We start from the raw sequence: 25,169 nt of genomic DNA on the forward strand, positions 1-25,169 counted from the left end.
TGAACTGAGTGTTTGCTGCCCTCTCTTGAGACCGATTCTAGTCTTTACGGAATGCTAGTGGGGTAGACATGTCCCTAGAAGCTCTGTTTCCTAAATACAGGGGGGCCTTGTTGCAGCTGGGCAGGTTCATTATTCTGAAATCATTCAGCAATCTGCAAAGACTTTCGAAATCCCAATGCAGAGTTAACAGATTCAGTGTATCGTATTTACTGACATTTTGGTTGGCAAGCACACCTCTGAACAAAGCTCGCCTTTTAATGGCCTTTGCATCCCTTTATCCTAGAGACTTGGGAGAAGCCACAGCTGCTCACCCGGAAACTAAATCTGCTTCTAGGAAAGGTCTCCTCCTCTGATCCAGTGGTTGTTTTAGCTCACCCCGTTACCAGAAAGCTTAGTTGCGGAGGCATCTTCAGCGTAAAGTAAAGAGAAAATGTTTCCCTCTGACACAGCAAACAAGACTCCATCAAGGCGGCATGGACGTCACCAAGCAGTAAATGCAAATTGTCCTTATTTATAGAACTTCTTCTTCAACATACACTTCTTCCAACTGGGCGTTTGGAGCATTCTATAGTAAAATCAAAAATAGGCCAGCAGATAATGCCAGACAATCAACAGGACATAGCCAAATCAAGAAATACAAGATAACAATGCAACAAGATACAATTAAAACAAGGCATATAATGTAACTGTTAACAGGAAGAATTAGATCATCTTTCTCCAACGAGTAGCTCATGAGCTACTGGTAGCGCTCCAACTACCTGTAAGTAGCTCTCTTGTGTGAAGTCCACCCTACTAAATCAGAGGCTTTTGCATGGTTGAATTTATATAAGTATACCAAATTTGAGTGTATATAAGATGAAAATCTGTGAAATTGCAGAACTCATAAACTAGGGTTCAAAGAAAAACTGGTACATTTCCGAAATATATAAAAGCTGATATTTGAGTGATAAATCATGTGACCTTGGGGAGACTTATAATGTATTACCTTGGTGCCAGGGGCATTGCAGCCTTTGCTATTGAATTTTACACACTTAGAGGCTCTCAAAATTGACAAAGCCTTTTCTATTTTCCTGCTGGTAACCCTGTCATTGAGATGATCACGGCTGTTAATCTTGTATGTGGTGTCCAGTAATGAATGAATTAACTAATGAATAAATGAAGAGTGAGAATTCTAAAGCGCACGGCTACACCGAGGAGTGTCCCAGCCCTGAGTGGAATGTAAAAGAGCATGTATTCTGTCTCTATTGGAATTTAATCTTAGCTGGATTCTGTCTATAAAAACCTTGTTGGCCTGGATTAGCCCTCAATAGCCTTCAGAGTCAAGCTACCTCTTCTTCGTAGCTAGAATGAGCCCATGGCTCCACTGGCTGCAAACATGTGTAACTGCTGTGTCTGACACAAACATAGGTCTCTTTGTTTGACTGGTCTGTTGGGTGTGGTCCGTGCCTGTGTGCTGCCCACTGCAGAGGGCCATGGAGCTCAATCTTCTGTTTGCTTGTCAGCTGCAGCCTGCTTCAGTCTGTAGTGCTCTTCTGGGAGACCCCTCAAGCGCTCAGCTACCTGCACCTACGTCAAGCCTCGCTGGGGTTTATGCCAGCAACTCATAACCCACCATGAGCTTCCGAACAGTAGCCGAGCACAGAAGGCATGGGTAGTAGTGTGCATGAAGTTGCCAGTGAGTACAATCCTTGAGTTGGGGTCCATGGGAGCTCCATGCCATCCCATGGAAAGGGAGAGGAGATTTCAAAGAGATTGTCATACTTTGTGAGATGCCTTTTCGTAATAGAAGGCAGACTATCTTGCTCCTTGTCGCAACACGTGGCAGTGAGGCAGCAAGAGGGTCTGGAAGGGCCAAACTGCCTAATAAGGGACAACCACCAGTTGTCCTGTAGCAGTAGCAGCCCTCCCCCGCACCCCCCCCCAAGCACCTTGAGACCCTCACGGGTAAGTAGTGCGCTTTATAAATGCTATGATTGCTTGAACCACCAGTCAGTCTTCGTTTTTAACAACGATGCAATCCTTTTGAGCGGCTTACAGTTTTCTGTACTCCACCAGCATGGGCACCTGGTGCTTCCCAAGATAATCGATTTGGGTCGAATCCTCCACTTGGGCTTCATTCGGCAAAATATTACTAGCCCATATCTGGCAGTGTGGATGAAGATTGGAGCAGCCCATCATTGGACCCTTGTTTTCAAATATCTGTGCCCGTGGGTAAGTTTCTCCCTGTTCTCTCATTGTTCCTGCCCACTTGTCAATCACAGCTCTTATTTCAGGGTGAGTCATAAGAGGGAGTGTCATATCAGACCAAGGATGGGAACACATGACTCTGCAGATTCCTTTGGCCGATCCCTCTCTAAGCAGTGGGTGGACACTATCACCAGGTTCCAGGGCATCTAATGTAATCTTGAATGACTTGGTCACTATTACGACAATAATAATGTTAGTAGCTCGGGATGATTTTTATTTAACATAAGTATCTCTTAGTAAAAAGGTTGGAGAACCCTGAATTAGATAGTACGAGGTGAGAAAAATATATAGAAGTTGGAACATAGATAAACAAAAATCACACATCTCTGAAATACTCTGACTAAGGCCCAATAAACCTGCAACATCCTACACTTTATCAGTGCACAAAGTGCAAAAAGATGACTGTGCACTCTGCTTTCCATCCATACAAGCTGACAGTCAGTGTTGGCTCCTGGCCGATACTGAGAGTTGATATGCAGAGGGCTCAGCATGGACCAGATGATGGCGACAAGACAGCAGTCGAAATGTCGGATCTAAAACCAGGGACTGCCCCAGCAGCAGTGTTTGGCGCCCCGAATGGTCCGGTTGACTGAAGATGGGTTGCAGATGACTTCCACTATGGCACCCCCTGGTACCACCTCGGGGGACTCTCCCCCGAGGCATATACGAGCTGTGATTAAATAAGAGGCTGCTCCCTTACCCTCTGGTGCCAGGACCTTTGTGTGAGGAGTACTGCTGCGCTCACTGGCGCCTTGCCCCAACGGTTAGCCCAGTGTAATACTTACTGTGCGTTTGCTGAAGTGGTGCTTGTTTCTGGAATCCCGTGACCTGGGAATTCCTTACAGGAATGTCATGATGTGGGGCTATTGGAATGTTTTTGACGGTTTATCTTATGTTGGCAGTGGAGGAGCTCCTGCGTGTCAGTACTCCGCTACTGTGTAGCTCTCATGTATCAATAAACTTCAATCAACTTTCATGTGCCTCTTGCTTGTTCACTACAAAATAACTAGCGATGAGTTGAGCTGCACAGTCAGCCCCTGCACATGCTCCTTCCTTGGGACTCATTTGGTGCTTTTGGCTGCCACCCAGCTCACCTGCGTCCACTTGATGTGCAGCAGAATACTGCCAATCCAGGTTGAGGGCGGCATCCTGTTGGTGTTCTTCCTGTGAGGGGTGAGTGCGCCGCATTTCTGCGCCTGCACCTGGCTTATTGTAAATTGCATTGATAGCGGTACAAGTTTAGCCTGCTTCCTGCTCCTCACTTCAGAGACTAGCCTGTGGTGTTTATTATTAAAAGGGGTCAGGCAGCCGCCATTTTATTTTAAATGTTTTCCTTTGTCAGGGTGTCGTTTCTGGTTCAGATACATCAATCGTCAACTTCCACAACACCCTATTTATTCGTCAGTCGTTGGTAACAAACTAGGCAACAAGTGCGCAAGCTATCCCATTGACCTTTTACCTGTGTTGGGAAAAGGTCATGTTAGCCAAATACATACAGTAAATCATTACATTTACTCCACCTGTCTTCATCCGCCCTCTCCTCTTTCCCGTCGCCAAACTGGTTCCTGGATTGAAGGAAAGAAAAGACAAAAACAGGTTAGTGGTCCCTTCAGGCCCCCCGCCAGTCAAGGGTAGGGGGACCCGTTTGGGTCCGCTGTCGTCGCCGTTCTTGCCTGAGCCTTCCTGGCCCCCTCATGTAAGAGTCCGCAGTGATGCAGGTCGTAGGTATCCAGGCCCTAAGCTCCGTGCCTAGGGCCTTCAGCAGGTCCTGTGCGTATGTGCATTCCCAGAAGAGATGATATGTCATCTCGTCCACGATGCTCCCTCTCGGGCAGGACTTGTATCAGTTGAGTTCTCTTGCATGCATGAAGGCTCTCACGGGAAGTCCTCCTTGGATGGCCATCCAGGCGATGTCCTTGTGCTGGTTCGTCAGGCACTTGGATGCGACGTTTCCCCACACGTGGTCTGCTGTGGCTGAGGGGAGGGTGCAGATCGGCTCCCTGATGTCCCTTGCACGTATCTATGGAGGGGAGTTTCCCTCCATTACCAGGTGCACCGCATTCATTGTGATTATCCCGAAAATTTTTCAACCGTTATTGCAGTTTCAACAATGATTATTCCATTTAATCCAAAAACTTTTTGTGATCTTATTTATTTTTGTTGTTCAGTTCACTCGTGTGAATTTATATTTCAACAGTTTCTCATGCCACAGATATGCCCACCCGAGCCTTTGTCTGGACATGCCCAAAAACATAAAACCTCCTCAGTTGCGAAATTGATGTTACCCAATGCATTTCTGGCCTTAATGTTAGCCCTTCCTCAGGGGTTCACCACAAATGAAAAAATGTTGTCAATAAAATGTGGCCTCAAACCGCTGTCATTGTTCATTGTTTGCCGGTCACAGGTACGATCACCACTCATTCATCCCCCTCTGCCAATTGAGGTTCCCGTAAAACCTGGACCAGGGCTTCCCAGGCTCTCGCCAACTCCAAAGCTCTGTCAGTTCCAACCTGTTTAGCTTTTCGGAGCCTGACGACACTCTCACAGTTCGCCCACTTATAGAACTCTGTGCGCCAGTGCTTGCTCGATGGCCCTCCCTTCGATTTCCAATGCCAAGTTATTTCTCGTTTAGCTAACAATAATCCTAGATCAATGAATTTGCTGGTTATTTTAGTTTTAGCCGTGTGTGGGAACCAGTGCAGCAAACTGGTCGCCATGTCGAAGTCAAGTTGTCTATCTGTGATTGTGTTCAAGAGGTCCCCTACTTCTGTCCAGTAACTCCCCATAGCCGGACAGTGTCATAGCATATGTTCCAGTTCTGCATCCCTCTCAAAACACCTGGGGCATGCCGCATCCTGAACCTGGAAGTATTTCTTAATCTTACCCGGAGTCAGGTAGGCATGATGTAGTATGAAAAATTGTACCTGCTGGAACCTTGCGTTCCTGCTCCCCTTCCATGCCCTCTTGATAATGTGTTCCCACATTGTATCATGGATCGGAGGGCCTATACCAGCTTCCCATTTTGCTTTTAATTCCACCAATGGTTGTAAACCGTCATGCAATATCCTTGACTGGAGGCACGTAACCGCCTTAACGGTCTCAGCAACCATTACAACATATTGGCAGGCCAACGTTGTCACCGGTTGCATTTGCCCCCCTCTCCAGTGCCTCCGAATCGCGGCTGTGAGCGCCGCATGAATCAGGAAGCCACCCTCGGGGAGGTCATACATGTCTCGTAGCGCATGAAAGGGCATTAACTCCCCATCCCTATACAAGTCCCCTACCATTTGGATACCCAGTTGTTCCCAATCCGAGAGGGGAGTCCAGTCTCCCCCATGCGGAAGTGCCGTCACCATTCCCAGCGGAATCTCCGGCGCGTATGGGTGGGTCACTCTGGCTCTACGCTGGCACCTATTCCAGCAGAGCCTCAGCGTCCGTTCGTCCAATGTCAGGTCTCTCAGATCAAGCTTCTGCTGCAAGACTATGTAAGATAAGACATGTCGCTGTATCCCCTGCTCACGCCTAATTTCAGGGCCCCTGAACTCCAGCGCAACACCTTGTGTTAGGACCTGCAGCTGCGCCGCTAAATAATAGAGCTCAAAATCGGGTACAGCCAATCCACCCTCCGGTTTAGGCCTCATCAATGTCGTCAGCGCTACTCGCCTTCTTCCGTTGCCCCATAGGAAACCTATGGTCAGTGACCTTAAGTCTTTAAATACTCGTGGTGGAATCCAAATTGGCAAGGTACGGAAGTAGTAAAGCAGTCTGGGCAGTGCCACCATTTTAAGTAGGGCTATTCTGCCCATCACCGATAGTGGAAGGGTCGACCAGAACGCTATACTACCCTTCAGGGCCCTTATGCACCGCCCCACATTCCCTTCCAACAAGTCTGCGCTATCATGATAAATCCGCACCCCCAAAAAGGTGAGGCACGACGGTTCCCATTTGATCTCACCAATTGATATCGGTGGGCTCAAGCAAGGTCGGATCGGGAAGAGACACGTCTTACTCCAGTTTACCTTGAGGCCCGACATTGCCCCGTACCTTGACAGCAAAGTCGTCGCTCCCCGCAGCGCCTCCTCCGTATTTTCCAAGAAGAGGAGCAAATCATTCGCATATAGCGATATATACTGTGGCGTATCACGGAGCCACAGCCCCCGGTAACTTAGTCCCGACCGGGCTTGGACCGCAAGAGGCTCTATTGCCAGCGCAAATAGCAATGGCGATAACGAGCACCTCTGCCTCGTACCTCTCAGAACTGGGTACTGGGTGGATTTTACCTCCCCCAGCCGTACCCTGGCAGTAGCCGAGGAATACAATACCCTTGTCCAGTTACAAAACTTGTCACCCAGTCCAAACCGTTTCAGGGCCCTATGTAGGAATGCCCATTCCAGGCTATCAAACGCCTTCTCTATGTCTATAGAGAGGACCGCCGGTGACCGCAGGTCCCATTGGCCCCCACCCAGCACCCGTAGGAATCTCCTTTCATTCGAAGCAGTATTCCTTGTCGGGATGAACCCCGCTTGGTCTGCATGTACCAGCGTAGTCATGTATGGCAGGAGGCGGGACGCCAATATCCGGCTCAAGATTTTATAGTCCACCGTCAGCATGGATAATGGCCTATAAGAGGCCACATCCATATCAGTCCGTCCTGGTTTTAGTAGGGGAATAACTAACGCTTCTCGCATCGATCTAAGCAGTTGGCCTAGTTCACCTGCCTCTTTGTAGACCTCCAGCAAACGGGGTGCCAATATATCTATGTACTGTGCATAGAATTCTACGGGCAGACCATCCATTCCTGGCGTCTTATTTCTGGCCATGTGTTTAATTGCACTCCTTATCTCTGCCAGCGTTATATCTCTCCCTAGTAGTTTTGCCTGGTCTTCCTCTAATTGTGGCAGCGGAATTTCAGCCAGAAATTCCTCTATGGTCGTCTCCTCTGCCTCCAGTTTACTCTCATACAGGGATTCATAATAAGTCAGGAACCGGGAAAGTATCTGCGCCTGCGAATAGACCACTAGGCCGGTGTCAGATTCCACTCTCATGATCGGACCACCCTTCGGTACCGGAGTCGCTAGTCTTGCCAGCAGTGTTCCGACTTTATCCCCTTCCGCGTGGACTTTTGCCAGATAGCTCTTATGGTCAAAGCTTCGCAACCGCTCAACTTCAACCGCGACCAATTCCTTCGCTTCTAATAGCTGCGCCTGCCGCGTCGGCTGCTCTGGCCTACGCTGTTCCAAGTCCCTCAGCATCTCCTCCGCCTTCGTCACATCCTCCATCACCATTTTCCTAGCTCCTGAGTACTTACTAATGCATAGCCCCCTAATGACAACTTTAAAGGTGTCCCACTCAACCGCTCTGGTAGCGGCCATTCCCCGATTCTCCTCAAAGTAATGTTCCATGCCTTCTTTGATTTCTGTCCTAAAGACCTGATCCTCCAGGGTCTCCGGGCATATGCGCCACGTTGGGATCGCGCACCGCACTCGCCGCCAATTAATCGACATCAACAGCGGGTTGTGATCAGATATAGTTCTCGTGAGGTATTCAGAGTGTGCCGCCACTTGGGCAATCGAGTGTGAGCAAAGAATTGCATCAATCCTGACTTGGAGCTCATGCATGGGCTAAAAGAAGGAATAATCCCTATCTTGGGGATGTTGTACGCGCCATACATCCAACAACTCCCATCTGTCTTGCCAATCAGATCTATTTTTGGCCAATCTCCGAACAGGGGAGTTGGCTAGAGGAGGATGTGACCTATCCAGTTCAACATCTGCTATTGCATTAAAATCTCCACCCACCACTACAGGGCCAGCCAAATAGAGGGCTAACGTGCCTGATAGGCGGTCAAAAAAACGAGCCTGATCTACATTTGGGGCATATATACTACACAACACGATGTCCCTACCATACAGCCTCCCTTCTACCGCAACATATCTGCCCTCAGGATCCAACACATGCTTCGTGGCCTGGAAAAGGACACCCGCTCTCACCCAGATAAGCACTCCCCTGGCAAACGCCGAGTATGATGTGCTGAACACCTGTCCCCTCCACCTACGCTGCAGCGCCTGACCCTCTGCTTTAGTAAGATGTGTCTCCTGCAGTAGGGCTATGTGGACTCCCCTCCTCACCAGATACGCATGAACCTTGTGGCGCCTAATCATAGTATTCAGACCTCTTACGTTCCATGTGATACATCTTAAATCAGGTAATGTTCACATTGTGCTTGTTCTTCAGCCTCAAACTGCCCATGTTGCATCCGCCCACACCATCGCTATTTCCCCATGCATCAACGCCCCATTCAACACCCTTGGCCCTCCCCCCAGAACAGGACCTAATAACAAGCCATCAGCCCCCATCCAAACTTTTACAACAAATCACACAATACTATCCTGCAGTAGCCACTACAGGTTGCCTTAAGGGCAATGGAAGGGTAACTCAGCCCCGACAGGCAGCGGCCCTCGCCTCAAGCCCCACCGCCCCGGATCCCATATGGTAATATGCTGCAATTGTCTTGTCCCCTGTGGTTCCCAGGCGCAATGACATGCGGGAGCAGTCCATGTTGGCTGAACAACTGCTATAGGTCGCACCAACTGATTACTCATCCAGCATTCCCTCCGCAGTTCCGGGCATTAACGCAGGTCTGTCATTGCTGTCTGTTTCTGAGAATTCAGTGTCCAATCTCCTCTTATCTTCTTCCGACTCCATTCCCACCACCGACTCAGCCCTCTGCGAGCCTGTCATCTCCGCCGTCGCCGCCAAAGCCCCTTGCCTGTCCGCCGCCATTTGATCCAATTGCTGTTTCCGCTGGGTTTTGTTCCTTTTCTGTATACTTTGGGATTCGCGCATCTGGGTAGCCTTAGGCAGTTCGGAATGTCTTTGACTCTTATGATCCGTGCCTGCTCTGTATGTCTCGAGCCATGCCCACGCTTCGTCAGGTGTCAAAAAGAACTGAGTCGTGTCATCTATAATCACTCTCAATTTTGCCGGAAATATATATTTTTTATATTTATTTTTATTTCAAATAAACATAAACAAACAAGGCAATAAAAATCAGTACAGCTGGATGGGCGCTCGGCGAGGAAAGGAGTGCATTCAAGTTTGATACAAATCAATCATCAGTGCAAGGGGGGGAACAGGGGGGAAATTCAAAGTCATAGACATCTATGCATAAACATCACTAGGAATGTCAGGTCAGGGGGGAGACGGAACCTCCGGAGTGTCCATGAGGGGAGGTGTACATATATCACCCCGGTAGGAGTTCCAATGGCCCCATATTTTACCCCCCTTCTTGGGTCTGCCACGCGCTACATACACCGTCTTCTCTCTAAACATACACCAGTCCATATTCTCCTTCCATGCCTGGACCGTAAGTGGTCTCTGGGAGCCCCACAATTGTGCGATATCTCTCTTGGCGATCATATTCCCAAGGGTCCCCCACTGAGTCCGCGCCACATCATAATCATTCGGTTCCCACACATTCAGCAAACAACGCCTCGCCTCTGGCAACAGCGCTATACCCGTGACCTCCTCCATCACAGCATGCACTTGACTCCAGAACAGCATCACCTCCGGACATTCCCAAATGATATGGAGGAAAGTACCAGTCAAACCGCATCCACGCTTACGCAACCCATCCACAGAATATCCCATACGAATCAGACGAGGGCCGGTCACATAAATCCTATGCAGGATCTTGAGTTGTATGAGTCGGAGACGAGCTGGAATCGCGACCTCTTTCGGTGAGGATATAGCCGATTGCCAGTCCTCATCGCCCAACTCCAGACCGTCACTCGTCCAAGCCTCTCTGAGGTGGATCAACAAATCAAGCCGATCATTGATCAATTTTTTATATATCAGGGAGATAGTGCTGTCCGGAACATATCCGTCAAGCACCCGATCCTCAAGCGGGGATGATTCCGGGATGACGGTACCTGCAGGAAAAACCGAACTCAGTGCGTGGCGTATCTGTGCATATCGGAAGAACTCCTTATCACTCAACTTATATTCTACTTTCAATTCCTCGAAGGTCTTGATCCTACCTTTGATCCAGATATCATTCACCCTGCAGATACCAATCATGTCCCACTTCTCAAAACCTTTAGACCTCCACAGGCTGCCCAGTCTTTCAGACGCATAAAGTGGAGTTGCTCTAGTCAGTCGATCCTTCCATCCCATTGCCACATTAGCACACTGCCACACTCGCACCGCTATCTTAGTGGGCCCCGAAAGGTTCTGCCCAGCAGATTTGGAGTAAAGCGCTCTGTTATAATCGCCACCCGGCAGTAGTCACTTATCCATTTCAAACGCAGGATTCGTTGCAGGACCGTACATTCCATGATTAATCACTCCCAGCTGGGAAGCCCAATAGTATCGCCTTATACCGGGAAGTGCAATACCACCGTCGTACCAGGGAAGCGTTAGCTTGGCGAGGGCGATCCGTGAGCGCCACCCCATATCAATTGTCTCTGCAGACTTTCTACCTCCCGAAAATAACTCGCCGGAATGACGTCAAGTGTGTTCTGCAGCGCGTATAAAAACCGCGGCAAAGACATCATTTTAAAAAGAGCTGCACGCCCGAGAGGGGACAATGGCAGTTTGTGCCAAGCCACAACGTCGGATTTTAAGTGTTGGAGCGGGGGAAGCAGATTACGTTCGTAACATACCACGGGGTCCAAGGCGATAAACATCCCCAGATATTTAAACCCCGTTTGTACAATTTGCATGGGGCAACCGCGTGGCAATGAAGGAGAGTCCCCCGAGAGTACATAGACACAGGATTTAGCCCAATTAATCACGAGGCTGGAGTTTCTCCCGAATGAACTCAACACATCAAGCAAGACAATCAGCGATTTTCGAGGCGACGTAAGATACAACAAAATATCGTCAGCATAGAGCGATATTCGGTCCTCAAAATCCGGGGTCCACCGGATCCCCTTCATCGATGGCTCCCACCGCAGCCAAGCAGCCAGGGGTTCCAAGACGAGGGCAAAAAGAAGCGGGGACAGCGGACATCCCAGTCGCGTGCCCCTCCCAAGAATGAAAGACTTAGAAGCCCGACCATTCACCACAACCTGAGCCAATGGTTCCTCATACAAAAGTCTCACCCAACCGATGAAACCAGGACCGAAGCCAAACTTCGCAAGAGCAGCCCAGAGATACGGCCATTCCAACGTATCAAAGGCCATCGTAGCATCCAAGGAAGCCAAGAAGGCCGGTTCACGCAGTGACGCTGCTCTCGCAAGGACGCCATGCAAGCGCCGCAGGTTCAATGCTGTGTTACGGTGTGGAATGAAACCGGATTGATCCGGATGGATCAGGTCGCCAATCACTGTTATCAGACGGTTTGCTAACAATTTTGCAAGGATCTTGGGCTCTGCATTTAAAAGCGAAATAGGCCTATAAGATGCGCAGCGATCCCGCGGCTTCCCTTCCTTATGAATCACCACAATGGTCGCAAGTCGCTGATCACGAGGGAGGGAGCCGATGTCTTGCGACTCTCGGAACATAGAAAGAAGATACGGCGCCATTTTATCAGGACGCAGTTTATAAAGCTCGATGGGGAGACCATTAGGGCCCACATCTTTTCCCGAGCGTACTGAACGGATAGCGGTTGCGACCTCGTCAAAGGAAAGTACTGCGTCCATCTGTTCCCTATCTGAATCCGACAGGCAAGGCAATGCTATGTCCCGTAGCGGCAGACGGGAGTCCTCCTCTGGTCTATCTGATACTGGCGAATACACCGTTTGGAAATATTCCGCAAAACACTCCACAATCTCAACAGGATCCGATACTCTCACTCCGTCCACTCTCTCAACCACAGGGACCAGGCGACTCGCCTTCTCCTTTCTATCTAACCAAGCAATCAATTTCCCAGCCTTGTCACCCACATCATATAAACGTCCCTGTTGCTCTCTACTCATAACTTTAGCAGCATCCGTTACCAACGCCCTGTAGTCAAGTTGTTTAAGACTGAGAAGATGAATCTTGTCTTGAGTGGTACACAATTCTAAATCCCCTTCAAACTCAGCTATTTCGGTCTCAAGGCAGACTACCGCTTCGTTTTTGCTTTTCTTAGCGCCAGCAATTAACGATAGCGCCTGGCCACGGATAACCGTCTTGAAGGCCTCCCACAGCGAAATAGAAGAAGACACAGACCCCACATTCTCGGCAAAATAATGATCCAGAGACTTGACCAACTCCGCCCGGGTTTTGGGGTCACGGAGGTACCAAGGATTAATCGGGGCCACTCGACCCTCAGTTCCCATCTTCGCATCCATCATAAGCCACAGTGGGGAGTGGTCAGAAATGCCCCTAGCCAGATGTCTGACTTCCCTGACTGAAGAGGCCTGCGCCGCCGGCATCAGGACATAATCCAGTCTGGATAGACTGCCATGAGCACCAGAGTGGAAGGTGTATTGAGATTGTCCCGGGTGCATTAACCTCCAACAGTCTACCAATCCCAGCGTTTCCAAGAAGTCACCCAACCAAGAGTGTGATCTCGGGAGATCCCTGGGGGGGTCACGATCTTCCCTACCGGAGACGACAGAATTGAAATCTCCACCCATCACCAGGATGCCTTCCGGAAGCCCCAAAACTACTCTCCCCAAATCGGCAAAGGTTGTAGTCTGTAAGCCGGGAGGAACATAAACAGAAAGCAGGAAGACAGACTTCCCCTCCCATCTACCAGTGAGAGCAGCGTAGCGCCCCCTGTCGTCAAGGATTATGTCATCAACCTCCAGGGGGAGGGAACCCCTGACCAGGATACCCACCCCCCTAGAACCAGTAGTAAATCCAGAGTGCGCCACAAGACGATAACCTCGCCGATTCATGGCATAGCATGTGTTTTCGATCAGATGAGTCTCCTGTAGCAACACTACATCTGGGGAGAGGCGTCTCAGTAGCTGCAGCACCACTCCACGTTTTATCCTATCCCCCAGCCCGTTAACATTCCAGCACAATAACCTCAGCCCCCTACCCCATCCCAAGAAATAAATGCAAAATCCACCCCGCAGCGAGCACAGCACCCCGATCCAAAAGTTAAACAATGCGTTGCCTTGAAACAAAATGAAACGTAGACGTACCCCCCTCCCCCAACAATACCCAGAAAAACCCCCACCCCCACCCTGCACCCCTGCGTTAGACTCAAAAGCCACCCCAACTTGCAGTGTGCCTGTCGCCCTAACATGAAACTAGTCTACAAAAAGAAACCCGGAGGAGGAAAGAGTCTCACCCCCCCCGCCACCTCTGGGTATCACATCACAAACAGTGCAAGTATAAGGGTCATCGAACCACAGCTGCCAGTTACGGGTAATGTCCAGGAAGTCCAAAACCACTGCTCACTCCTGTTCCAACGGGCCGCCTTCAGCTCCTCCAGAATATTCAGAGCGGTCACGCTGCAGGGGCAACGTATCGAGCCAGTCACTCACATTTTCGGGGCGATCAAAGAAAAACGTCCGATCTTCGTATTCCACACGGAGCCGAGATGGAAAGAGCATCGCATATTTCATACTCATGTCTCTCAATCGTCGCTTCACCCCCTGAAACCCCATTCTTTGTTTCTGAACAAACTGGGTGAAATCCGGGTAGAAGCTCACCGTAGTGTTTTCAAACTTCGTGGGGCCGCCCACCCGCGATGCCTGCAGGATAGCGTCTCTATCCCTAAAGTTGAAAATTCTGGCGATGATAGGACGCGGAGGGGCGCCCAGCTTGGGTTTCCCGCCTGGCACTCTGTGCGCACGTTCCACCGCAAAGAAGTTGCTCAGGCCTTTGGGGACAAGGTGATTGAGGATGAGGTCCTCGACAATGAGATCGACTGCTGGATCTTCCGGTTTTTCAGGGACCCCAATAATACGCACGTTGTTGCGTCTGGCCCGACTTTCAAAATCCTCCAGCCGGCGAGAAAAGAGATCATTGGAGGATCGTAGATTGCGAACCTCCGTCTGTAAGTCGGACACATCAGTCATAAGGCTGGAGGTCTTCAAGTCTAAGGATTTGACTTTTTCGTTTGTCTTTGATAAGTCCGCCCTGATCAAGTTGACATCAATTGCCACAGTGTCAAGCTTTAAGGCCAGAGCCTCATATTGTTGGCCGATATAGGTCTTCATACTAGCAATGGCACCCATGACATCAAGCAGGGTCAAGTCATTCACGGCCGCCGAGTCGTCTCCCGCATCTCCCAAAGACCTACACGTACCACCAGGGGACACCTTAGGATGAGTGTAGCGATCCATGATATTCGATTGAGTAGTGCCCCCCCGTTGCACGGTCTTTGTCTTCCGTTTCTCGCTGTCTGGTTTGCCCGCCATAATGGATGTCGCGCCCCTGAGGGGCTTGCAGGACCTGGTGAAAATGGCTCCTTCGATTCACCCACCAGGTTCACCAAAACACCAGATTCCAGCCAGATCTCACACAACTGGAGACATCCGATGGCAATCACACAGTGGGGTCGCGGGGACAGACTGCCTCCGGGTAGTCAGAGCAGCTCTAGACAGGAATAAGCCAAGGAGCCAAAAACGAAACCGAAAGTTAACTCCGGGGCCGTGAGCAGTGTCCCGTAGGCCTCTGTTGTTCAATTACTACCTGGGTGCCACATTGACTCGAGCCCCGGGCAGTGCCATGGAACAGGCCACAAAAGTTCAAAGTGCCATAGTTATGGTTCCCGGAGTTCAATTCGATTTTTGAAAGCAGCTATTAGATCAGCTGGGTTGCATCTTCAATAACCCGTCGTCATAATCAGGATAAAGTTCAGTCTCGGGAGCCCTGTGCTCACGCGTCCATCTCGGTTGCGCGCGAAGCTCCTCCCCTTTTGCCGGAAATATTAATGAGTACTGGATCCCTTCTTCCCTAAGCTCTTTTTTAATTGCCAGATAAGAAGCCCTGTGTCTCTGTATCTCCTGCGTGTAGTCCGGGAATATTGTGATGGTGCCATTTCCCACCTTGAAGGGCCCTGCCGTGCGCGCCCTCTGGATCAGCATGTCTCTATCCTTATAATGGAGTAGTCTGGCCACCACCGGCCGAGGAGGGCGGCCAGTCAGAGGCGGCTGAGCCGGTACCCTATGTGCCCTTTCAAGTGTAAAAAAGGGAGATAGTCCCCCCGGAGCAACCTCTGTTTTGAGCCAGTTCTCCAAGTAAGCAATCATATCGGCCCCCTCTGATTTCTCTGGCAGGCCCACTACGCGTATGTTATTACGCCGGTTCCGACTTTCAGAATCCTCAGCCCGTTTCTCCAACACCGCTAACCTTTCCAGCGCATCTCCCAGCTTGAGCTCCATAGCTGCCTGTGCCGGCTTCAGTTCTTGAATGGTTATTTTGTTCGTTTTTACCCTATCCACCAGCTTCGAGTGGTCTGCACGCAGGAGCCCCAGCCCTGTTGCCACCTGCGCAATGTCCTGCTGTAGGGCTTCCTTTGTCGCCGCTATGGCTTCAAGGATCTTATCAAGGTGTTGGCGCAGCCCTATGTCCGATATCGCCTCCTCGGGTTCTCCTCTCTCTTCACGAGTAGCGGTCTGCCCCATGGCCTCCTCCTTCTTGCCCTTTGGTTTCATGTTTCCCAGCAGATCGACACTCCGCCCTGTGTGATGGCACCCCCTAGCTTAAGGGCACCCTATGGGCCTCCTCTTGGTCCTATGCTCCGGGTATTGTTAATCAGATAGGCTGCAAGCACTGAGGCCATCAGTGTGCAGCAATTCCCACGACCTCCGGTCCAACTCACGATTGGGCAGTCACCAGGGAGCACCCCACAACCTTGCGGAAGCCCCACACTCAGCACCAGCAGGGCCCCCCAATCTCTGGCTGATATCAGGTGCTGTTGCCGCCTACTGAACCAGGCCTTATAGCCTTATCTGCCTTCCACCTTAGGAGCCCTCAGGTCAAAGTGTTCGCCCTTCTGCCTCTCCAGCCGATTCGTGGACTTTACTGCAGCGTACACTGTGGTGCCCCCATCAGCCCATTGTCCCCTTAGGATTCTCCATCGGGTTCGTGCCCAACAACCCCCAGAGTTTCTGCCCTCCACCAAGGCACCTGAGCACCTCTTTCGCGGCCTCCGTGGGCTCTGGGCGGTCTCAGTCACCCTGTGCGCGCTTTCCTTCAGGCCAGGTCTTCTCCTCAGCGGCGCTCAGTTTACGGTCCACCTCAAGCCTGCGCCTGCTGCCCGAAGCCTCTTTCCGCACACCACTGCCCTCGCTCATGCGGCGCCGTGAGTCCGGCCCCCGCCCCCACCTCTGCAGCGCTGGCTCCAGACCCACGTCGCCACACTCACCCGGGCACTGCCACGGGGCACCGCAGCTGGCAGCTCGTCCTCTCTCACAGCTGGGAGGTCCACATCTGCCTGGTCTTCATCATGGCAGCACTTCGGATTCCGAGTCACACTGCTGCCTTGCCGACGGGCCAACACGCCCGCGCTGCACAGGCCGGACCTCTGATGGTTTCCCGCACACCGACTCTCCGTTTCCCTGTCGGCTCTCAAGGGTTGCGCACTGCTGTGCCGGCTCCGTCGCTCCCCAAGCCGACCTCAATTCCTCCGGTCCGCTGTGTCACGGGCCTGTTCTACAGGGATCGGGCAGCCCCCCGGGCGCCATCTTGGGACCAGGTTCGCCCCCAACCCTCCAGACCTTCCGGCGTCAAAAAGCTCCGCTCGCCGGTCCCACAGTCTCAGCCGCGGGTGTGTCAGGGCTTACTCCGCAGTGCTCGAAGTCCCAATACATGAGCCAGCTGGTGCATTCAATTGGTCCCCCGGTCCGGCGCGTCCTCAGCCGTCGGCCCCCTCCGCCATCTTGCTGCTTCTCCCCTCGCCGCTCCAGCAGCACGGCCCACGCCTGGGTCACACAGGAGCCTCCTGTTACTTCGGTGTAAGTCGGGTTCGTTTACCCCGCTGTTCCGACCCTCTTTTCTCGAGTTTTGCAGACTTTCCACGGTTTTATCAGGATATTGTAGGGGATCGGGCACGGAGCTACCAGCTCACGCCGCCTCTCCCATCGGCGCTCAGGCCACGCCCCCTTCACAAACACATCAATACAATGTTCTCAAGTTAACCCTAACTCAGCACTTTCCCTCTAAACACGGAGCGCTATGCTACCACTAACTCGCTTAAGAGACCCATCTATTCAAGCGTCCTACCCTCTTTATTTAGATCTTGCCTCCCATTACCTTCGCATCCCGCGGTTAATCACCCATCCTCACACCTCACTTTTTGTGATCTTATTTATTTTTGCGGTTCAGTTCACTCGTGTGAATTTATTTTTCAACAGTTTCTCATGCCACAGATATGCCCATCCGAGCCTTTGTCTGGACACGCCCAAAAACATAAAACATCCTCATGTAAATTCACACGAGTGAACTGAACAACAAAAATAAATAAGATCACAAAAAGTTTTTGGATTAAATGGAATAATCATTGTTGAAACTGCGATAACGGTTGAAATATTTTCGTGATAATCACAATGAATGCTGTGCACCTTGTAATGGAAGGAAACTCCCCTCCATCTTTAATGATGTACTGATAATCGCGTGATATCAGGGCAATCGCGCCTTCTAGGGAGCACGCGAACGGAAGTCAGTTGGATAAAAATGGTAAAACTAAGGAAGATGTTTAAAACGGTGTGCGCTGCAACTCTTGGAATGTTGTACGAATTTGCCCTTCTACAAGCTGCACCCATCGACTTAATAAATGACAAATTAACCACAAAGAACTTGATTGACACTCGTGTGACTCGCACCTCAGAAATGGAAGCAAATTGCCATTGGACTGTTGGTTTCACTCGTTTATGGTTTTGAACATCAAGAGAAAACAGACGCTGTATATTTGTGTAAATCTTGCAATTTATTTATATGTTCACAAATGAAAAATGTTCTCATTGATGAAATGTAATATTTCAGTTTCGGCACAGTAGATAACAACTATAGGGTGGGCGGGGAATAGTATTGAATCACTCGAGGCAGCAAGGGTAAGGGTAAAATATCCAATTACGATGTTATGATACAACCCAGAGGTGCATAATGGGCCACGTAGTTATTAGTGTGAAAATGGCGATTGGAGGGTAACTGTGATAGGTCCGATTTAAAACTTGAGGGTGTGACTAAGTGGCTTGGGATAATTAAGAGGCAGACTGCATTGCTGCGTAAAGGGAACCATTTGAAAAAGAAAGACACGGGCAGAGGTTGTGAAGGTACGAGCTAATGAAGCCATGTTTTGAGGGTTAAAGAATGGGTAAAATATCAGGAAACTTGAGGGCGTGAGGATGGGTGATTAACCGCGGGATGCGAAGGTAATGGGAGGCAAGATCTAAATAAAGAGGGTAGGACGCTTGAATAGATGGGTCTCTTAAATGAGTTAGTGGTAGCATAGCGCTCCGTGTTTAGAGGGAAAGTGCTGAGTTAGGGTTAACTTGAGAACATTGTATTGATGTGTTTGTGAAAAAGTATGTAATGTTGAACGTAGCGGTTTGAGGCCACATTTTAATGACAACATTTTTCATTTGTAGTGAACCCCTGAGGTAGGGCTAACATTAAGGCCCGAAATGCATTGGGTAACATCAATTTCGCAACTGAGGATGTTTTATGTTTTTGGGCGTGTCCAGACAAAGGCTCGGATGGGCATATCTGTGGCATGAGAAACTGCTGAAATATAAATTCACACGAGTGAACTGAACAACAAAAATAAATAAGATCACAAAAAGTTTTTGGATTAAATTGAATAATCATTGTTGAAACTGCAATAACGGTTGAAAATTTTTCGTACTAATCACAATGAATGCTGTGCACCTGGTAATGGAGGGAAACTCCCCTCCATCTTTAATGATGTACTGATAATCGCGTGATATCAGGGCAATCGCGCCTTCCAGGGAGCACGCGAACAGAAGTCAGTTGGATAAAAATGGCAAAACTAAGGAAGATGTTTAAAACGGTGTGCGCTGCAACTCTTGGAACCTTGCACGTATCTGGCATTGGACAAACTTCGGGGTCCAAGTGGCGGGGGTGGCAACCCTAGCCCGAACTCCTTCACAATCTTCTCCACTTCCTTGTAGAACCATGGGGTCTCCCAGTTGTACAAGACGGCACTCACCCACTCTGCCCAACCGAGGCGCCTCCACGTTGGTAACAGGAAGAAGCGTGCCATTAGAAAGCCGATGTGGCTCTCATCTTCGGTCCTCATGGTGTTCCTTACGCAGTAGCACACGAAGATCCCCCTCAGGATGGTGGCGATGTCTGGCACTCCCTTGCTTCCCTAATCATGGCCCTTGAACATCACCGCCCTCTTCACTCTGTCCATCTTTGAGCTCCAGATGAAGTAGAAGATATTTCTCGTGATGGCCTTGGCTGGTCTGGTCTCCACTGGCTACACTTCAGCGACATACTGGAGTACTGGCAGGGTCTTATTTGCAGGACCAAAGACTTCCCTTCGATTGTCAGATTCCGGAGCCTCCAGAGTCCCAGCTTCTGCCTCGTCTTTGTCAGTCTTCCCTCCCAGGTCTTCTCCGCTGCACCTTCTTAGCCGAACCAGACTCCAAGGATCTTCAGGAAGTCCTGCTTGATGGGGAATGGCAGTGGGTCTCGGGTGTGGGTCCCGTGTCCAAAGAGCAAGGTTTCTGACTTGGCACTGTTGATCTTCGCTCCTGACGCTTTCCCAAACTCAATACAAGTCCTCTCCAGCTCTTTTACAGATTGTCTGTCTGGGCAGAATACTGAGACGTCGTCCATGTAGAGGGAGCACTTCACTTCTCCTTGTCCTCCGCTTCCCGGTGCCTTCACTCCTCTGATGTCCCTGTACTGCCGAATGCGTTCAGCGAGGAGTTCGATCACACAGATGAACAGAAGGGGGAGAGCAGGCAGCCCTGCCTCACCCCTGACAGGACGAGGAACGGGTCGGTTCTCCAGCCATTTAGCAATGCTGTGATGGAGATATCTCTATACATTGTTTTCACCACATCACAGACGAAGTCCCCCAGTCCCAGTGCTCTGAGTGTCCGGTCCATGAACTCATGGGAAACGCGTTTGAACACCTTTTCCTGGTCCAGGCTGACCAAGGCCGTCGGAACCTTGCGACCCTTGACATACTCGATCATGTCCCGAACCAGTGCCAGGCTGTCCGCGATTTGCCGACCCGGTATCCCACAGGGCTGGTCAGGGTGGACTATCTTCACTAACACTTTCTTTAGGCGGCTGGCCATTACCTTTGCAAGAATCTGGTAGTCCACGTTGAGGAGAGAGATAGGCCTCCAGTTCTTGAGGTCTTCTCTCTCTCCCTTCTGTTTGTACACAATGTTATCATATCTTTCCGCAGTGATTGGGCATACTGCCCTTGCCCATCATTTCCTCGTAGAGGTCCAGCAAGTCCGGCCCGATCAGGTCCCACAGTTCGACATAAAGTTCCACTGGGAGACCGTCATTCCCGGGTGTCTTGCCTCTCTTGGAGGTTGTGGCAGCCAAGTGCAGCTCTTCCAGTGTGAAGGGCGTGTTCAGGCCCTCTCTCTCTTCCGGACCCAGTGTCTTTGGAGATGCCCTCCAGGAAACTTTCGGCCTGGGCTCTCTCTGACAACTTTAGTGAGTAGAGTTTGCCGTAAAAGTCGGTTACAACTTTTATGACTTCCTCTTTCTCATCTTGGAGGTTGCCCTCCAAGTCCTGAAGCTCCACTAGCGGAGTGTAGGCCGAGTGAAATTTCTTAAAGAAGAACGAGTTGCATTTCTCGTCCTTCTCAAGGTTCTCGGTTCGGGTCCGGAAGATGATTTTCCTGGTTTCTTCCCTAAAGTGCTCTGTGAGCCCTTTTTGGGTTTCCTCCAGGTCGTCAACCACGTCCCATCCCCTGAGCTCGAGTTTGTACAGTTGCTGTAGTTTGCTCTGTAGTTTCCTGAACGTCCTCTTCTTTTCCTGTGCAGCAGCTTTGCTTGCATCCTGGAAGAAGCCTTGGAACCTGTCCTTCACCCATTCGCACCACTCGCTGGCGGAGGGATAGAGGTCCTTCATGTCCCTCCACTCTACATACACCGTTCTGAGGTTAGCCACTAACTTGTTTTCCAACAAAGAGCAGTTCAGCTTCCACGATTCTGGGTCAGCGGGGAACTTCCTTGTAAGCTCCCCCTTGAAACTGACAGCTCTGTGGTCAGAGAAGTGGACGGCAACCATGGGGCTTCGTCCAGGCTTTACTGGTGGGGAGGTGTATAGGAAGTCGATCCGTGAACGCATGTAGCCATCCGGCCAACTCAAGGAAAATTTCCTGGCATTCGGCCCCATGCTCCCGATGACATCCTGGAGGGAGGCCTTACCGATCATATCCACCAATAGCCTGGACGTTACATCCATCCCTGCAAAGCAATACCCACAGCGTCCATCCAGCTCTACTATGCAGTTGAAATCACTGCCCTTCAGAATGGTTCTGGAGGTCACGAGTTCCATCCTGAGCACCCTGAACATCTCGAGTCGCTCATTCTTCTCTGGGGGGGGCATAGACATTGATGAGCCTAACGGGCTCACCAGCCCACGAGCCGTCCACGACCAGCACTCTGCCATTGACCTGCTCGGTGACCTTGTCCACGGTGAAATGCCTCCCTTGATCAGAATGGCCAGATGATTTGCAATATATCTCGGTTCTGAGTGGCCAGGAAGCGCAACATGCCGACCCGCCTAACCTGATCCTTCACGCTTCTGACGTTTACGGTGAACAATGATATCGCCATTGTCTCCGCGCTATCGGTCAGTATCTGGTTCAGGACCTACTTCATCTACAGTTCGTCAAGGGGCTGCCTGGTGCTTTACCCTTAGTGGTTGTCGGCCATCTTGAGAGCACTCCTTTTTTGTCTCATGTGCCCCAACGTTCTTGTGACCAGTCTGTCTGTGTACGTCAGGTCACCGTCTTGGAGGGAGAGTTTGGGCATTGTTTCTTACTGCACACCAGTTCATCAGAACGTTGTCATCTTGAAACTTTGTTAGTGCTCATGCTGCCTACTTGCATTACTACGTCAAGCTGTCAGAGTATGAGAAGAGTTTTTGTGGAAAGTTTCTGTGCCAATGCTGGCTGTTTAGTACCTCAAAATGTTGTTAATTTCTATTTCTTTGGGGTAGTAATCATTCTTGTGTGCATGTCTCTTATTCATCATACAGGTGTGTTTCTGGAAGCCTGTGATTTGGGGATTCCTTACAGGAATATCATGATGTAGGGCTATTAGAATGTTGTGTTATGATTTGTGACAGTTTAATTGGTGTTGGCAACAGAGGATCTCCTGTGAGTCCGTCCTCCGCTACAGTGTAGCTCTCATGTGTCCATAAACTTCAATCAACTTTCATTTGACTCTCGCGTGGTCACTACATCCAGGATGGTTGGATGGCTGTCAGGGAGATCATGCTAAGGCACACCCACTGCTTGTGCTGGCCCATAACATCAAGAACTCTTTCTAAAGGGAGAAGCGGGGGGAAGGTGCCTATGTCCACAATATGGGCTTCGGTCAGTTACCAGTGATGTTGGGCCCTTATTGTCTCCTCCTGCTCTGAAAGTAATCCAAAATGGACAGACAGTAGGGGGGGTCGGGGAGAGACGCAGTAGCGCTACTGTAGAAAACTTTCCAGGCACAGTCTCCTCAAGAGCTTCGTCAATTTCTTAAATTTTTCTGAAGCACTGAGCCTGCTTTGTTAGATAGAGCTGCATATCAGCCCCCCTGCCCCCGCTTGGTACGGTATCAGTTACTTTCTTTCCATGCCTTTGAACAAGGATCCTGTGCCACAATACATTTTTCAGTGGTTTGGCGAGTTTTTTTAAACTGAATTCTGGTGTGCATGAGAACAATTTCCCACTTAAAACTACAGGATTCAAAACATGTCATGAGTGTTGTAAACCATTGGTGGTGACTGACCTGCCTGAGGTATAAATTTGATGATTGGGCTCCATGTGCAACTCTAAGTTGTGGGATGAATGTGCCCTTAAGCACCCGAAGCCAATCCGAAACAATGAAGTAAAGCGGTACATCCTTGAAGATTGAAAGAAGCCACAGACCTTGCGTAAGCCCTGCTCCCACTCCAAGTCAATGGTGCGAACCCATTCCCAATCTACAGGTCGATCCTGCAACAGGTTCTTTTCGTGGTCAAAGCCATCTGGTAGGTCGAAGTCCAACTTGAAGGGGAAAAACAAGAAGGCGAACTGGGAGTTGATCCCATCTCGCAAATCTCTATTTAAATAGAAGTCTCAAGGATGTCAAGGTGCCACTCAATCTCACTTCCAATCTCCAGTTGAGGAGCTGACTTGATAGTTGATCCCGATGCTCCCCCATTGGCGATGCCACAACAAAGTCAAGGCCATGCTCCACATTTTTGACACTCTTCCACCCTCTGGCATGCCTTTGGGCACCAGTGATACACATGGGGCTCCAGTTGGGGTACCACAAGTGGATCTGTCTTCTGCATCATCTGAACCCCTGGAACTCGCCTTGGGTTCAGCAATGACTCCGGTGCAGACTTCTATTCTGGCTCCAAGACCTGCAGCGGTACCCCTTTCATGGATGCCAGTTCTGATGTTGTTTGTCTTGAAGGGTAGTGATTCAGTTATGGGCCGTAGAAGCTTGAGTCAATACATGAAGAGTCAAAGTAGGGGTGGTGCCTCCCAGACCATCGATCAAATTACATTTTAAGGGAAGAAACCAAAGTGTTGTTCTTTCTGTTATCTTTGATTTGACTTGTTATTTTTAAATTTTTCACCCAGGGTGTACACTCTGGTATATCGCGCCTGTGTTTTTCAACAATCTTTTTTCTTAAATCATAGCATTTTTTCTTTGCTTGTTTTTATAAAAAGTTTTTTCAGAGAAACATAGTGTACTTTTACAGACATAATGACAAGAGACAAGACTTATGTAAAGAAAAACGTACAGGACAACACTTCTTGAATACATGTAGAGGATTAATCCAAAAAACTTCTTTATATAAAAAAAGAAATCAAACCACATCTTAAATACATTTAAAGAATTAGTCTGCAAACATACGACAAAGCATATGAAGTTACCTGTCTGGTGTCGTACAATGTATATGCCTATGGGACCTTTGCTGCTTCAGTCCTCTTATGTGTAGGGCTAGACACTGCTACTAGGCCCTATTTTAGTAGGGGTCGGAGCATAAGTTAGTATCAGGATAGGGTCCTGGATTTCATCTCTCGTGGTGCACAACTTTTAAGCACAGAATAGACCAATTTATGGTAGCTCTTGGTCCTCTTTGTGTTTACGCTGACGTGTTTTGACCTTAAGGAGTGGCCTGTCATGTGTTTCAGGGAAGGTCTTCTTTGGAGCTCTTGGCTTTGTGGATACATTGTACCAGCTGCTTTGTGAACGCATTGTTGGAAGCGTCTGGATGGTTTCTTATTTTCATCTCCTCTATTGTCATGAAGTTCTGCATGAAGGTTAGACCTTGATGTGTGATTGGCTGAGACCATCCATCCGTTATGGTCCGGAATCCTCCTTTGATCAGTTGACCAGCCGTTTCCTTGGCAGGTCTGTTCCTACGGAGGTGATTCTGTGACACCAGGAACCTTTGTCTTCTAGCATCTCCATGTTGCAGGCACAGGAGGAGGATCCGCTAACAACTCCAAGTCAAATCAGTCTCTACCCTGAGTGAGGTTGCACTCTGATTCTATTCCTCTGCACCAGGTTCCCGCACAGCCCAATTCAGACAATATACTCCCTCCACCACAGAGCTGTCCTAAGAGGCTCCATCAGCTATTTAGTTCCGATTTTGGCCAGAGTTTACCACCACTCAGAGATGGCAATGGTGATGATGAGGATGATTTACCTACTCATTAGGATAAGAGTCTATACACAGATTTGCAGGCGGCCAGTGGGCTTGACACTTCCGTGGATACAGGGTTGTAGGAAAGCACCCCTTTGTGCTTTGTTGCCCCCACCTTTTGCCAAACTGTTGATGAACTTTGACTGAGTGTGCCCGAGATTCCTGCCAA

General features: G+C 49.8%; 1 pseudogene; it reads right to left on the minus strand.

Moving 5' to 3' along the window:
- Positions 1 to 1,479: 1,479 nt before the first annotated feature.
- LOC144783283 (galactose-1-phosphate uridylyltransferase pseudogene) lies at positions 1,480 to 2,385 on the minus strand (annotated as a pseudogene).
- Positions 2,386 to 25,169: the final 22,784 nt, after the last annotated feature.

Source organism: Lissotriton helveticus, chromosome 9 (assembly GCF_964261635.1).
Source record: "Lissotriton helveticus chromosome 9, aLisHel1.1, whole genome shotgun sequence".
In the NCBI taxonomy this organism is placed as follows: domain Eukaryota; kingdom Metazoa; phylum Chordata; class Amphibia; order Caudata; family Salamandridae; genus Lissotriton; species Lissotriton helveticus.